We start from the raw sequence: 9,313 nt of genomic DNA on the forward strand, positions 1-9,313 counted from the left end.
GCTGCCTGCTACCTACTGCCTACTGCCTGCTGCCTGCTGCCTGCTGCCTGATGCCTGCTACCTACTGCCTGCTGCCTGCTACCTACTGCCTGCTGCCTGCTGCCTGCTGCCTGCTACCTACTGCCTGATGCCTGCTACCTACTGCCTGCTGCCTGCTGCCTGCTGCCTGATGCCTGCTACCTACTGCCTGATGCCTGCTACCTACTGCCTGCTGCCTGCTGCCTGCTGCCTGCTACCTACTGCCTACTGCCTGATGCCTACTGCCTACTGCCTGCTGCCTGTTGCCTGCTACCTACTGCCTGCTGCCTGCTGCCTGCTGCCTGCTACCTACTGCCTGCTGCCTGCTACCTACTGCCTACTGCCTGATGCCTACTGCCTACTGCCTGCTGCCTGATGCCTGCTACCTACTGCCTGCTGCCTGATGCCTGCTACCTACTGCCTGATGCCTGCTACCTACTGCCTGCTGCCTGCTGCCTGCTACCTACTGCCTACTGCCTGATGCCTACTGCCTACTGCCTGCTGCCTGCTGCCTGCTACCTACTGCCTGCTGCCTGCTGCCTGCTACCTACTGCCTGCTGCCTGCTACCTACTGCCTACTGCCTGATGCCTACTGCCTACTGCCTGCTGCCTGCTGCCTGCTACCTACTGCCTGCTGCCTGCTGCCTGCTGCCTACTGCCTGCTGCCTGCTGCCTGCTGCCTGCTACCTACTGCCTGCTGCCTGCTGCCTGCTGCCTGCTACCTACTGCCTTCTGCCTGCTGCCTACTGCCTGCTGCCTGCTGCCTACTGCCTACTGCCTGCTGCCTGCCGCCTGCTGCCTGCTACCTACCGCCTGCCGCCTGCCGCCTGCTACCTACCGCCTGCCACCTACTGCCTGCTGCCTGCTTCCTACTGCCTGCTACCTACTGCCTGCTGCCTGCTGCCTACTGCCTGCTACCTACTGCCTGCTACCTACTGCCTGCTGCCTACTGCCTGCTGCCTGCTGCCTGCTACCTACTGCCTGCTACCTACTGCCTGCTACCTACTGCCTGCTGCCTGCTGCCTACTGCCTGCTACCTACTGCCTGCTACCTACTGCCTGCTGCCCACTGCCTGCCGCCTGCTGCCTGCTACCTACTGCCTGCTACCTACTGCCTGCTGCCTACTGCCTGCTGCCTGCTGCCTGCTACCTACTGCCTGCTGCCTGCTGCCTGCTACCTACTGCCTGCTACCTACTGCCTGCTGCCTGCTTCCTACTGCCTGCTACCTACTGCCTGCTGCCTGCTTCCTACTGCCTGCTACCTACTGCCTGCTGCCTGCTGCCTGCTACCTACTGCCTGCTGCCTGCTTCCTACTGCCTGCTACCTACTGCCTGCTGCCTGCTTCCTACTGCCTGCTACCTACTGCCTACTGCCTGATGCCTACTGCCTACTGGCTGCTGCCTGATGCCTGCTACCTACTGCCTGCTGCCTGCTGCCTGCTGCCTGCTGCCTGCTACCTACTGCCTGATGCCTGCTACCTACTGCCTGCTGCCTGCTGCCTGCTACCTACTGCCTACTGCCTGATGCCTACTGCCTGCTGCCTGCTACCTACTGCCTGCTGCCTGCTGCCTGCTACCTACTGCCTGCTGCCTGCTACCTACTGCCTACTGCCTGATGCCTACTGCCTACTGCCTACTGCCTGCTGCCTGCTGCCTGCTGCCTGCTACCTACTGCCTGCTGCCTGCTGCCTGCTACCTACTGCCTGCTACCTACTGCCTGCTGCCTGCTACCTACTGCCTGCTACCTACTGCCTGCTGCCTGCTTCCTACTGCCTGCTACCTACTGCCTGCTGCCTGCTGCCTGCTACCTACTGCCTGCTGCCTGCTGCCTACTGCCTGCTGCCTGCTGCCTACTGCCTACTGCCTGCTGCCTGCTGCCTGCTGCCTGCTACCTACTGCCTGCTGCCTGCTGCCTGCTACCTACTGCCTGCTACCTACTGCCTGCTGCCTGCTACCTACTGCCTGCTACCTACTGCCTGCTGCCTGCTTCCTACTGCCTGCTACCTACTGCCTGCTGCCTCCTGCCTGCTGCCTACTGCCTGCTGCCTGCTGCCTGCTGCCTGATGCCTGCTACCTACTGCCTGCTGCCTGCTGCCTGCTGCCTGTTGCTAATCATCAGATGATGGGGTGGGGAGGTAGGGGGCCCACTTGGGTAACTGGGGGGCCCTGCCTTGATTGGGTAACTCATTAATACAATTTGTATTTTATTTTTTACTACAGAATAAATATATAGATTCTACTAGTGGACCTAAACCATGACAGAAAAATGCACCCCACACCATAACATCAATGTTGTATTCCTCATTTACTCAAGTGGTTCCTTTATTTTGGTAGTTACCAGTATGTCTGCAGTCAGGAAGGCTGCCGTTTGGGCAGCAAATACACAGCTTGTTGTGGCTCTAGACATATCATCCATAGAAGGGTTATGGAACCGCTAGCAATGGTGTCACGTTCTGACCTTAGTTCCTTTGTGATGTCTTTGTTTGAGTATGGTCAGAGGGCGTGAGTTGGGTGGGCAGTCTATGTTCTTTTTTCTATCATTTGGTATTTCTGTGTTTGGCCTGGTATGGTTCTCAATCAGAGGCAGCTGTCGATCGTTGTCCCTGATTGAGAACCATACTTAGGTAGTCTGGTTTCACTTTGGAGTTGTTGGTGATTGTTTTCTGTTGCGTGTTTGTATTCTGCACCATACAGAACTGTTTCGGTTTCGTTCGTTCACTTTGTAGTTTTTGTTCAGTGTTCAATTTCCTTATAAATAACATGAAAAAGTAGCATTTTGGTCCGATCTCTCCTATTCCTCCACAGACAAGCGTTACAAATGGATCCTGACTTGAATGGGAACTTCCGTCTATTGATTATATTTTATATTTTATGGTTGGTTTCAGCTGTCGGTTTGCCTTTTGCAGATTTCAAAATCGTGGGACAAACGTACAGTTTGGAAAGCAAATGCCTACCACTGAAAAGGGAAGTCTAAACTGTTGAATTACATACAATACATGTCTTTTTCTCAACCACTACCGCGTGGCCTATGATTTCTTAATCCCCTCCTGGTGTTGCTGGGTATTTACACCTCAGTCCTCCATGTAAATAACACCATATATAGATTCTACAGACCCTGCTGAGTAATCCCAACCCCACTTTTACATCGGCATTTATATAATATTTGTTTCTCTACAGCTCAATGTTGTAAACATACCAATCTGAACATTGTATTTTTCTATAGCATATTTGTAATAGTTTCCATACCTTTCTTCTTGCATTTGCTTATAAGCACAATAAAAATGGACATTGATTAAAATCTTTTGAGTCGAATTATCCACATGGCAATGTTTTGAAAACGCAGGTTTTTATTTTGAAGGATTCGTCATTACCATACGAAAATGATGTCATCCTTTGTGCTGCTGGCAGAATAGTAGTGGCTACACGTTTACACATGTGACGCTGTCCCCAAACAAGGAAGTCGATGCTGAACCTTTTCCATGATGTCACTTTGCAATACAAACCAGCAGCCTTATTGTATTGTATTTACTTATGCCACCATGGCCTTTTTTTGCCTTTACCTCCCTTATCTCACCTCATTTGCTCACATCGTATATAGACTTGTTGTTACTGTATTATTGACTGTATGTTTGTTTTGCTCCATGTGTAACTCTGTGTTGTTGTATGTGTCGAACTGCTTTGCTTTATCTTGGCCAGGTCGCAATTGTAAATGAGAACTTGTTCTCAACTTGCCGACCTGGTTAAATAAAGGTGAAATAACATTTAAAAAATTAAAAAATTGTCTCTGTCACTGGTGGTGTTGTGGCAAAATGCAAATCACGTCTGTGTCACGCAAATCATAGACCCCCCGTCGGGCACAGACTTCAATTCAACCTCTATTCCACGTTGGTTCAACGTGAAAACAACGTTGATTCAACCAGTGTGTCTATGACCTTTACAGACTAATTCACGAGATAAATTCACATGGTCTTTGAAGACCCATAGATCAATAAAGCAGAATCAGGCACAGTTATCTACTCTACATTGTGTGTGTGTGTGGGGGGGTTCGGCTTCGTGGGGGGGGTGTGGGTGGGGGGGTCTTTATTCTCCACCACTGATCATGGTACTTGGTGTCTCAGAGTTCCCAAACTGACAAAACTTTCGAACATTACACATCAGTGTAGTGCAGTAGTTAGTACCTAATTACCTTAGCAACCTTATCATTAGAGGTTTTGGTTTTGCAGTCTGTAGACGTGCACAGTTACAACACAACCAATAGTGAGAGAAAGAGAACCTTCCTTCTAAAGAAACCCCAGTGATGTCATATCCAGCCTCCATTTTAAGACTTGGTGTTGCTCAGAACGGTCAAGGAAGTTATCTGCTGACTTCTCAACACCCTTCGGGTTATTCCATGTCTTGAGTCACTGTTAGTTTATTCGGTAGTATGATATTAGTATATGTTATCTGTACTTGTAAAAACTCAAGTAGACGGAAATAAATGTTAAAATCTGTCGACGTTGAATATAACATACTTCTTTCGTTCTGTTGATATGTTTTATTTTTTCTAAGAATATCTTTATTTTATTTTTTAGCTTAATTCCCATTTTAAACACATTTCCCACTCTCCCGCTAACATACAGTCGGTACTCTCCACTAAAATACAGTCCGCACTCTCCACTAAATCACCATACTGTTTTACAGTTGTTTTAAAGCCTCAGACAAACGTTGGCTCTGAGGTTTCATGTTCTGACTTGCCCTCTCTGAATGGAAGTCCCCCACTGAAAGTTCTATGAGCCTATGCTGGTAAATTCCGACATTGACTGCCCTTGACGTTGTTCCCTTACATAGTTTGTTTACAAGTTCTGCCATATTCTGAGTAGAGGTGTTACCGCCCAGTGTCTAGGCTATTTGGTATACAACTTGCGCCCAGCCATACAGATAGACATTAGCCTATGATATGATTAATTCGACACGATTGGTCTATATTTTAGATACACTGAAATGGCCCTAAGGGCCCAATGTTCAGTTGTGAGATGTAGGGATGGGGCCAGTCAGTAAATCAAGTGCCTATGTAATAAAAAAGGCTAGTTGGACTCATCTGAGCGGTTGGATTCTTAGCCCTCACACGCTACTGACTTAAGCCAACTATACTATGGTCTGATCCACTACAGACTGAATCGATGGTCTGACCCACTACAGACTGACTTTATGTTCTGACCTACTACAGACTGACTCTATGGTATGGCCCACTATAGACGGACTCTATGGTCTTACCTACTACAGACTGACTTTATGGTCTGACCCACTACAGACTGATTCTATGGTCTGACCTACTACAGACTGACTCTATGGCCTGACCCACTACAGACTGACTCTATGGTCTGACCCACTACAGGCTAACTCTATGGTCTGACCCACTACAGACTGACTATATGGTCTGACTCACTAGAGACTGACTCTATGGTATGACCCACTACAGACTGACTCAAGGTCTGACCCACTACAGACTGATATTTAATTCAGTTAGCTAACTTTACATAGTGTATAGCTAGCTAACTAGCTAACATTACATAGTGTATAGCTAGCTAACTAGATAACATTACATAGTGTATAGCTAGCTAACTAGCTAACATTACATAGTGTATAGCTAGCTAACTAGCTAACATTAAATAGTGTATAGCTAGCTAACTAGCTAACATTACATAGTGTATAGCTAGCTAACTAGCTAACATTACATTAGCAGCTCATTTGAGTTAGTCTGCACACTAAGTTTCTGTAGCAAGATAGCTAGCTAATAATACAGGGTACATAGTTCATTTTTAAAAATACATTTACTAACTTGAATAAGTTCTCCCAAAACAAAATAAAGGGCAAGTTTCCGGTGGTAGCAAAACACAGCCAGCCATGTGGACGATTGGAGAACTTCCAACAGACTGACTTTGGTCTTCCAATATGGAACCTGGTGCGGCTGCAAGGTGATTTGTGATGTCAACTGCGAGTTCTCTATACCATCGTCTGCGCTAATACTTGTGTAATTAATGCAAAGCTGGCACTTAGACAACATAAACAACATGGCGTATCTGAAATGTGCAGTAGGTTACAAACAGTACTCTATGTTCAGTTGCAAATGTTAGAAAGTAACTATTAAGTGGCTGAGCTTTAGCTAACAGCAGAATACCTCCAACAGAACACCTCCAAAAGAACACCTGCAACAGAACACCTCTAACAGAACACCTCCAACAGAACACCTCTAACAGAACACCTCCAACAGAACACATCCAACAGAACACCTCCAAAAGAACACCTGCAACAGAACACCTCTAACAGAACACCTCCAACAGAACACCTCCAACAGAACACCTCTAAAAGAACACCTCTAACAGAACACCTGCAACAGAACACCTCCAACAGAACACCTCTAACAGAACAACTCCAACAGAACACCTCTAAAAGAACACCTCTAACAGAACACCACCAACAGAACACCTCCAACAGAACACCTCCAACAGAACACCTCTAAAAGAACACATCAAACAGAAAACCTCCAAAAGAGCACCTCTAACAGTAAACCCACATCTCAATTTATAGATGCACACACAATGTTCTTAGAGTAAACAGGTAACTTGGTCTCCATGGTGGATCAGGGCATCAGGGTATCAGGCATCGATCACTGCCTGCTCAGTCTTCTCCCCTCTCCTCTGCCACGCTGCCTTCCAAGTCTGGTCCACATGCATACCCGCACAATCTGTTTCGATGCTCGGGACTTCCTGGAAGGTTATTAGGGGCCAGATGGGGGTGAAGGTTGAGGCATTAATAACTGATGGGTATGTTGATATTAGGTAAGAGGAGCCCCTTTATCTTGGTAATAGGTAAGATGAGCCTCTTTAAATTGGTAATAGGTAAGAGGAGCCCCTTTATCTTGGTAATAGGTAAGAGGAGCCCCTTTATCTTGGTAAGAGGTAAGAGGAGCCCCTTTATCTTGGTAATAGGTAAAAGGAGCCCCTTTATCTTGGTAAGAGGTAAGAGGAGCCCCTTTATCTTGGTAATAGGAAAGAGGAGCCCCTTTATCTTGTAAGAGGAGCCCCTTTATCTTGGTAAGAGGTAAGAGGAGCCCCTTTATCTTGGTAATAGGTAAGAGGAGCCCCTTTATCTTGGTAATAGGTAAGAGGAGCCCCTTTATCTTGGTAATAGGTAAGAGGAGCCCCTTTATCTTGGTAATAGGTAAGAGGAGCCCCTTTATCTTGGTAATAGGTAAGAGGAGCCCCTTTATCTTGTAAGAGGAGCCCCTTTATCTTGGTAAGAGGTAAGAGGAGCCCCTTTATCTTGGTAATAGGTAAGAGGAGCCCCTTTATCTTGGTAAGAGGTAAGAGGAGCCCCTTTATCTTGGTAATAGGTAAGAGGTAAGAGGAGCCCCTTTATCTTGGTAATAGGTAAGAGGAGCCCCTTTATCGTGGTAATAGTAAAAGGAGCCCCTTTATCTTAGTAATAGGTAAGAGGAGCCCCTTTATCTTGGTAAGAGGAGCCCCTTTATCTTGGTAATATGTAAGAACCCCGTTATCTTGGTAAGAGGATCCCCTTTAACTTGGTAATAGGAGCCCCTTTATCGTGGTAAGAGGCGCCCCTTTATCTTGGTAAGAGGAGCCCCTTTATCTTGATAAGAGGAGCCCCTTTATCTTGGTAAGAGGAGCCCCTTTATCTTGATAAGAGGAGCCCCTTTATCTTGGTAAGAGGAGCCCCTTTATCTTGGTAAGAGGAGCCCCTTTATCTTGGTAATAGTAAGAGGAGCCCCTTTATCTTGGTAAGAGGAGCCCCTTTATCTTGGTAATAGGTAAGAGGAGCCCCTGTATCTAGGTAAGAGGAGCCCCTGTATCTAGGTAAGAGGAGCCCCTGTATCTAGGTAAGAGGAGCCCCTTTATCTTGGTAAGAGGAGCCCCTTTATCTTGGTAATAGGTAAGAGGAGCCCCTGTATCTAGGTAAGAGGAGCCCCTGTATCTAGGTAAGAGGAGCCCCTTTATCTTGGTAAGAGGAGTCCCTTAATCTTGGTAATAGGTAAGAGGAGCCCCTGTATCTTGGTAATAGGTAAGAGGAGCCCCTTTATCTTGGTAAGAGGAGCCCCTTTATCTTGGTAATAGGTAAGAGGAGCCCCTTTATCTTGGTAAGAGGTAAGAGGAGCCCCTTTATCTTGGTAAGAGGTAAGAGGAGCCCCTTTATCTTGGTAATAGGTAAGAGGAGCCCCTTTATCTTGGTAAGAGGAGCCCCTTTATCTTGGTAATAGGTAAGAGGAGCCCCTTTATCTTGGTAAGAGGAGCCCCTTTATCTTGGTAATAGGTAAGAGGAGCCCCTTTATCTTGGTAAGAGGAGCCCCTTTATCTTGGTAAGAGGAGCCCCTTTATCTTGGTAATAGGTAAGAGGAGCCCCTTTATCTTAGTAAGAGGAGCCCCTTTATCTTGGTAATAGGTAATTGGAGCCCCCTTTAACTTGGTAAGAGGAGCCCCTTTATCTTGGTAATAGGTAAGAGGAGCCCCTTTATCTTGGTAAGAGGAGCCCCTTTATCTTGGTAATAGGTAAGAGGAGCCCCTTTCTCTTGGTAATAGGTAAGAGGAGCCCCTTTAACTTGGTAATAGGTAAGAGGAGCCCCTTTATCTTGGTAATAGGTAAGAGGAGCCCCTTTATCTTGGTAAGAGGAGCCCCTTTATCTTGGTAATAGGTAAGAACCCCTTTATCTTGGTAAGAGGTAAGAACCCCTTTATCTTGGTAAGAGGAGCCCCTTTATCTTGGTAAGAGGTAAGAGGAGCCCCTTTATCTTGGTAAGAGGAGCCCCTTTATCTTGGTAATAGGTAAGAACCCCTTTATCTTGGTAATAGGTAAGAGCCCCTTTATCTTGGTAATAGGTAAGAGGAGCCCCTTTATCTTGGTAATAGGTAAGAACCCCTTTATCTTGGTAAGAGGTAAGAACCCCTTTATTTTGGTAAGAGGTAAGAGGAGCCCCTTTATCTTGGTAAGAGGAGCCCCTTTATCTTGGTAAGAGGTAAGAACCCCTTTATCTTGGTAATAGGTAAGAGGAGCCCCTTTATCTTGGTAAGAGGTAAGAACCCCTTTATCTTGGTAAGAGGTAAGAACCCCTTTATCTTGGTAAGAGGAGCCCCTTTATCTTGGTAATAGGTAAGAGGAGCCCCTTTATCTTGGTAAGAGGAGCCCCTTTATCTTGGTAAGAGGTAAGAACCCCTTTATCTTGGTAAGAGGTAAGAGGAGCAGAGCCATCTGTGTATCTGTGGCTCTAGGTTAAAGAGCTCCTCTGACATGGCGACCTTACCTGC

The sequence above is a fragment of the Oncorhynchus masou genome, chromosome 1, assembly GCF_036934945.1.
Source record: "Oncorhynchus masou masou isolate Uvic2021 chromosome 1, UVic_Omas_1.1, whole genome shotgun sequence".
In the NCBI taxonomy this organism is placed as follows: Eukaryota; Metazoa; Chordata; class Actinopteri; order Salmoniformes; family Salmonidae; genus Oncorhynchus; species Oncorhynchus masou.